The 8215-nt window shown below is 34.8% G+C and overlaps 1 long non-coding RNA gene across 1 annotated transcript; it reads right to left on the minus strand.

Moving 5' to 3' along the window:
• Positions 1-1450: 1450 nt before the first annotated feature.
• Positions 1451-3527, minus strand: LOC125661580 (uncharacterized). Its single transcript, XR_008797568.1, has 3 exons — positions 3294-3527; positions 1972-2140; positions 1451-1679 (listed from the first exon to the last, which is right to left on the minus strand). It is a non-coding gene; the product is annotated as an uncharacterized LOC125661580 (long non-coding RNA).
• Positions 3528-8215: the final 4688 nt, after the last annotated feature.

The following is an 8215-nucleotide window of genomic DNA, read 5'->3' on the forward strand; positions in this document are numbered from 1 at the left end:
CTGATAACAATTACAAGCGAATAGCATCGATACCGTGGGACGGGGAGAAAGATGTCAAGTTTGAGAAATTACAAACACGTGCAGCAATGTTCTTTCTAATGATCAAATAAAACAATTAAATTTCAATTATATAATTCTAACAATTGATCAAAAACATTTAACCCTTTCTCTACCGGCACATTTTAGAGGTTTTTAAAGACTAAATGACAATATTTTTACATCGAATAAAATCTGCATATATCACGATTTGGGATAGGCATATGACATATAATTTTGTTAGGAATTGGACAGGGAATAATTTCTGATAAAGTTTGTCAAGGTATCCCATGACCTCAAAGAGAGCTACGGGGTCAAAGGTCATATATGTGCAAATTTTTGCAATTTTTTTCTCTCTGAAATATATATATTACGACCCCTCTCACTAGATTAGAGTCAAAAATAGGAAATTCTAAATGTATGAGCTGAGGTGCCTTTGAAAATACTACAAACACATCACAATCAAATTAATCAATTTTATTGACAAACAAATATTTTTGGTTGCTAATTAACAACACTCGTAGTACAATTTTGACCATAATTTGCCTTTCTACATACATTTGACACAATTTAAACACAATTACACTGAGTGTTGATTAGTAAATGTCACATTATTTTAAAAATATCATCTTTAAATAAATTTTAATCATTTTAAAAGGTTTTTAACAAAAAATATGATGAAGAGAATTAAGGTCAAAGGTCATAAAATGGAAACTTTCTACTTTATATACATTGTACATATCCATCATTTTCTAATAATATGACGTTTTGCCGTTATGTTCCACTAAATAGAATAAATATTGCAACATTAAAACAAAGATCTTTATTGTTAATCTAAAATAATTAAATTTTTTGCATTCAAATATATTTGGTTGCTAAGCAACAGGAGTTACAGCACCTTATCACATGTTACAAAAAGTACTACCCGTTTTTCCTCTGTAAGTTCAACGTATACGAATGTTCAAGTACTAATTTTCAATCACTAGATTTAAATGTACTTGCATCATATTTAACAAAATGTTCTTATATTCAACCTTTTAAAACTTATTTCTAGACATCATTCCTGATACACTGTACTGGGTTGTTACGATAGGGGCATGCATTGACCAATATCTGTCTATCGACTGGAACTTCACAGCAAACATGTATAAGATAATAAACAAAAATCTGGAAAACAAGACTTTCTTAATACTTAGCCCTAAATACTAATGTATTGTCAGAGCTTTTGAATGCTCAAATGGCTCTGTAAATGTTTTCAATAGTCAAGGCCCTCTGAAAATTACTAGTATGCATTAATTACTTATGAAATTTTATCAGAGGTAATTGTAGTACACATCTAATAAATGTGTTAGACGCACAGCAAGATTAATTTTGGTAAAGATAATCTTTTTATTATGCATTTTATTATTCGTTTTAAACTGAAAATCACTCACAATATCGGTACTTTAAAACTAGTACTACCTGTACAATTACTCTTCAGTGAGAGGATGCGAACTTCCTTGGGAAGCATAATGACAATCCTTCCCCCTAGATATGACCATCTCAGCATAATGGTTGGTGGCAAAACAGATGGAGAAAACCAAATCTTCTGTCAAAAACAGCTTCCTAAAATCTACAGTTCTCTGAATAATCGGGTCCCGTATCTGAAAGGAAATTCCAAATAAAATCAGTATTGGCCACCATACCTTTTTTGTCAGCATTTAGAAAAATTGTTATACCTTATAATTAGAAACAGAACAATGATTTTCCATATTTTGTCTCTTTGTATGTATGTGATACCTAGTAATGCAGTAAAAAACGGTAAAACACGCATTTCATTGTATCATGGTGCCATGATTCCATTTGTGAATGTATTATCTGGATTTATTTATCATTATTTATTGTTAACCAAATGTATACAGATTTAACCCTATATTTAACCTCAAAGAGTCATACCAACTGAATGTCAGGTTGTCACTCTGAATGAAATGCCACAGTTCTTGGATCAGGTGTCCCTGTGTCCTTCACATAAGCATCCTTCCATCGCATGCCTGGATTTGCCAGCAAACTGTCACTAGCGGACGATACCTGGGAACTTCCCACTAAATATTGGGATGTCAATACCCTTTTTAAAGATGAAAAGAAATTACAATTAAGAATTGTTGGTTTATCTTTTAAAGCAAAATATAAGTTTCATGGTAGCTAGGGACATTTTCGCACTTAAGTACATTTCAAATTTATTGAAAGATAGAGATGTCCTGTATTTGAAGTGACATTTGGTAGGGGATTGCGTATATAGATGTGTTAGATATGAATGGAATATTTTATTATACATCGCAAGTGTAGCAGAGTGCGTAATGGAAAAAAAATATGCATGATGTAGGTGTCAGCATTATGCCTAGCATATACATTGGGAGGGGGGGGGGGTACTGAAGAAATTCAGGTTAAAACCTACAGGGTCCAGCGAAAATACTGCAACTCTGAGGGAAAGTATGTGACCCTAGATATAAAAGTAGAATTGAATTGGTTCTTCATGGTACACAGTGTCTAAATCCCCTTGCATGGTACTCTGAAGGAGTGCGGATTTAGTCGAAATTAGATAATTTAATCTAGGCAAGATCACAGCTCATAGCATACCAGTACCAGCATGTATGGATCACATGTAATTTATGGTCATAATCTACTCAGTGTATATAAAATACATGAATTTGGATAAAAGAGAAATCTATATGATTTTCATTAGCCCGTCATAATCAGACTTTGATGTTACGTACCCCCCCCCCCCTCCAACCCATTTCGACCCAAACACATTTCGTTTATATTTCTGTTACAATATGAAGAAAATAATTCAAATTATGATAATCATTACAATTCATAGAAAGATAAATTTTAATAAACATGGGAAAATCCTGGAAAATAGCCCTCTCACCAGCGGCCATGAATGCCCAGTCTGATTAAAACCACATCACCCCCCTTCTCATTGTACACTAAATCCACGCACTTCTTACACTCGCGCGTCAGGTACGGAGAGAATTCTGGAAAAAGGGGGGGGTGTTAATCAGATGGATTGATGCCGGACCAGGACAGATTAAATGATGTTAGCTCTTAATAAACAATTGGGTGTTATTCACTTGGTTTAGATATCATAAAATATAAATATTTTCTTTCATGAAACGACAAATTATGGCATCAAATTGCGTTGATTAATCGTGAATTTTTCATAACATAACAAAACTGAATTTTTTTTTCTAGTCGGCCATGTGGTTACATCAACTTACATGTACATGTTTATACTGAATGCATGATCGTTTGGGTCATCCTGCAACATAAATTCCAGGGCATCTTCTTCTGACATCAGGTCGCTTTAAAGATGTAAAATACAATCCTTCGCTGTTACAGTGAAGCTGTGTTGTTTTCGTTGAAACGGAAACACGTGTGTTCCCCGTGCACACTTTCAGAAAACCCCGCGGGGCACTCGATCCCGATCACGGAAAAATAAAACTATAGGCCTATAGGCTATATGCGAACTTATTTTTAGTTTTATTTGTTTGGCAGGGGGGGGGGGGGGATTATTCCTATTCCGAACAAATATAACGTTTATATCTGAAATTGAAGTATTTTGTTTATCTTTTATTTTAAATTTACTCTGTCGATGTAACATTCTCAATGGGTGTTTTATAAGGTTACATGCAGGTTGTGTAACCAATATTCGTTTTATGCTTTTTAAAAAAAACAGAGAATACCTGGCTGATTATTTCATACATATGTGTATATTGTTTTAGTGTATCAAAAGGTACTGAATTTACTAAAAGAGGACAATACAAATTTTATAGTTTACACCACTTTATTGTGCGACGCGCGTCGATCGCTTTTAGCGGCGACGTTTTGTCGCTAGTTTTAAAGAAAACCGCGCAGCATGTCCCAATTTCATTTTATCGTAATATAAAAACTACCGAGAATTATAACACGAATAAGGGTCCATCAAAATGGAAATTTCCTCTACTTTTACAGGTTGTTTTTTCTTTTCCCTATTTTCATATATAAATATAGGTAAAACGCCGATATGTTTAAACATTGAGAAATAAAATCGTAAGAAAACGATCATGTGCAAAAAATTGCTATTTTCTTATAACTTTGCCAGGCATTAAAAATAATTTTTATATCTTCTAAAAGCGGGGAATATATGCTTTTCCAAAATATAAAAAATAGTGAATTCATAAGGAAGATAAAAAAAATCATATCGAGGGGGGAAATGACCTTGCGAAAAAGCGTTGCGTCATATTTAGACGAAGTCATCCTTCACTTTAAATGCTTTCTTTAATTTAATGGCTTTACTTACTTTATTGATTTTTACATAGTCAAAAAATAGAGGAAATTTCCAAAAATATGATATATAGATCATATATCTTATGACCGTAGTTTCAAAGATTTAGAGGCACTCCTTTTGTGTTGCCCTGTTTTTACGAACCACCGGTCAAATTGACCGGTACGATAGAGAAGGGGTTAAACAATGCCTAAATCATTTTAAGTAAATCTAAGAAACTAACACATTGTCTTTATCAAAGAAAATATATATACGCATGTATATAACAGTATACCCTTGTAATGCGACACCACTCACTGTCTCACCAATATGGCTGACTTCCTTTAAAAACATGGATGAAAAAATCGATACCAGCAATATACTTTTCCTTTTCCATCTAAATACCTAGCCGAGTAGCTCAGTAGGTTACAATACCGACTGCTGAACTGTAGGTTGCAGGTTCAAGTCCAGCAGACGTTTTAATTTTTTTTTCAGATTACCTTCTACTAAAACTGATTTTGTGACAAAATAAGGTAAATTTGAAAATGTTCAACTTCAAATATTGTTGGACTTATACTCCACTTTTTATCTACATCAAATTTCTCTGGTGTAGCATACCTCCTTAAAAGACCACTCATAGCACAAGTTACATTTTCACAAAGGATATATTTGATGATAATCATGTTTGTGGATTCACCCACTGACATGCTCTGGAGTTATCGTTTTACTGTTTTTAGAATTGCTCCTTCACTTTCAAAACACTATTATTCAAACATGAAAAAGCCAGGCGATGTTCTGTTCACTTCACTTACCATATTTTGTGAAAATTGTGCCTGAACAGATTCTGTTTTATTGTCCCACATTAGATCGATAATTCATATATATAGACGTCCTCTTTGTTTTCAGGTTCAGGAGTTTGATTTAAGTGCAAGTTTGTATTTTCACTTTATTTAGTTTTCATTTCCTTATAAATATTCTATCATCATAAAGAAGGGTCAGGTCGTCCTTGAAATTTGACAATTTCATATATCATTGTCTGTGCATGTGAGTGAAGAAGCGGAGACAAATATACACGTGAGGTCATGGAGTGATGGCAATATAATACGTGTGTGAGAAAATTTTGACGAGAGTGTACGTGTGTGGGAGATCATCGATGACACTGTGCGAGTGTGAGAGAGTTTTGACAATGAACGTGTATACGAGGGAATTTTGACAATAGCATACGTGTGTTAGAGAGTATCAAACAATGGTGTACGTGTGTAAGATTTTTTTTTACAATAGTGTACGTGTGTGATAGAGTTTTGACAATAGCATACGTGTCTGAGAGATAGTGTGTGTCGTGTTAATGGTGCATATTTGTGTATGGAGAGGTGAAAATGGTTTATGTGTGGGAGAGACGTTATGATGATTTATTTGTTAAAGTCAGAAACATGACAATACGGAATGTGTGAGGGAGAAAAAGATAAATATTAGTGAATGTTGTATGCGAATGTGAAAGAGAAAGTTGTGACAATGATACATGTGTGCGTGAGAGAGAGAGAGAGAGAGAGAGAGAGAGAGAGAGAGAGAGAGAATTATCAGTCTTCACATTGGCTAATCAAATTCGTGGACATGGACGCAATTTTCATCTTCCGTATGAATATGGAATTCCATCGTGCGCGAACTTTCCAAAGAAGTGTTCTTTTAGAATGCTGTTATTTTAGGACTCTGAAAACAGCTGACGAATCAATATCCGTGGTATTTGCAAGATATTCCCCGATACATATCTACACATGTATATCTTGCATTATCAGCAATTGCAATTTTCACAGCAATAATGCCTTTTCCGTATACATTGATGATGGCCGATCATAACGAAGATCAACTTCCTGTCCAATTTTAAAGGACGTATGCACCTTAATATTTGTGCATATGAGAGTGTTTGGTTTCAAGAAACTTTGTCCAGCACATATCCAATGTCCATTGGTGTAAACCATGATAATGTGTGATCGAGGTTCTAAGCTTTTTGCTCAGTTGAAAAGTTGTTCTTTTTCTCTTTTTCTCATGTTCTGCCAAAATATCCTGAATATTACACCATCTAGGTCGGGAAATATAATTACATTTCACAATTACAGTTAATTTTCTTGGCGTTCTCATACACACCAAACACGTTATATTTTGCTTCAGAATTTTACTTTTAATAAGGAATATTCATAACTTTTCAATAGCCCATCGCAGGAGAAAAATGTGGAAATGACACTTACGTGAGATAGAGAAAGTTGTGACAATGGAGAGAGAGAGAGAGAGAGAGAGAGAGAGAGAGAGAGAGAGAGAGAGAGAGAGAGCTGACACTGTTGTATGTGTCAGAGAGGTGATAATGATGTTTGTTAGAGAGAGGTGAGTATGGTGTGTGTAAGAGAGGTAATAATGATTTATGCGTGAGAAAAGTGACAAAAATGTACATGTATGTGTGAGAAAGGTGATAATGTTGTATGTGTGAGAGATGTGATGATGTTGTGTGTGTGAGAATGGTGATAATGTTGTATGTGTGAAAGAGGTAATAATGATGTATGAGTTTGAGAGACGTGACAATGATTTATGTGTGAGAAAGGTGATAGTGCTGTGTGTGAGAGAAAGACCACAATGATGTCTCTGTGAGAGAGGTAATAATGGTGTATGTTTGAGAGAAGTGACAATTGTATATGTGGGAATGAGGTAATAATGTTGTATATGTGAGAGAAATGACAATGTTGTATGTGTGAGAGGTGATCATGTTGTATGTGTGAGATAGGTGACAATGTTGTATGTGTGAGAGCTTGTTCTGGGTATAGTCAGTTTTTAAATCGAGGTAAGCTACTGACAAACAAGTTGATGGTACAGAGATTTCAACAGTCTCGATTGAAGTCAGCATTTCGCAAATTCTATGGTCGTTATAACGATCTAGTTCGACAATACAACCTCGCATTGGGTCAAATACTGTCTGACGTGTTTCATACCGATTGTTAAGCCGTTCTTGGCACACTGATTTTGACTGCGGATAACTCCGTTTACCTGATCAGGATATAGGGCTCACGGCGGGTGTGACCGGTCAACAGGGGATACTTACTCCTCCTGGGCACCTGATCCCACCTCTGGTGTGTCCACGGGTCCTTGTTTGCCCAACTATCTATTTTGTATTGCTTGTAGGAGTTATGAGATTGATCACTGTTCGTTATCTTCACCTTGCATGTGACAATATTGTATGTGTGAGAGAGGTGACAATGTTTTATATGTGAGAAATGTGACAATGTTGTAGGTATGAGATATGTGATGATGGTTTGTGTGTGAGATGTGATAATGTTTTGTTTGTAAGAGAGGTGCGTGACAATGTTGTAAGTGTGAGAGAGGTGACAATGTTGTAAGTGTGAGAGAGGTGACAATGTTGTAAGTGTGAAAGAGGTGATGATATTGTATGTGTGATATAAGTGACAATGTTGTATGTGTGATATAAGTGACAATGTTGTATCTGTGATAGAAGTGACAATGATGTATGTGTGAGACAGATGATTTTGACTGATATTTACTGTGTTAACATGCATTTCTTCCATTCTGATATGATTATGAGTTGTATATAATAGTAACTCTGTATTCTTTGTAGATTGTTGTAAGTTACGAAACATGGGAAAATAAATCAACGGAAATTCATCCTCTTCCTACTCTGTTCTTAAATGCTAAGAAGTATGAAGAGGAACTTGTAGATCATCTAACGCTCCACAAAGAATTGGTTCTGAATTATACACAAAGTATCAAGGGTGACTATGCAAGATTTCTTATTAGTACTTTTATGATACACTGTCCAAATATTCCTCTCTGTTATGACGATGGCAGATTTTACAATAATTATTCTTTTCTTTCTGAGAGAAAGAGACAATTTTCTGT

The sequence above is a fragment of the Ostrea edulis genome, chromosome 8, assembly GCF_947568905.1.
Source record: "Ostrea edulis chromosome 8, xbOstEdul1.1, whole genome shotgun sequence".
NCBI classification, from domain to species: Eukaryota; Metazoa; Mollusca; class Bivalvia; order Ostreida; family Ostreidae; genus Ostrea; species Ostrea edulis.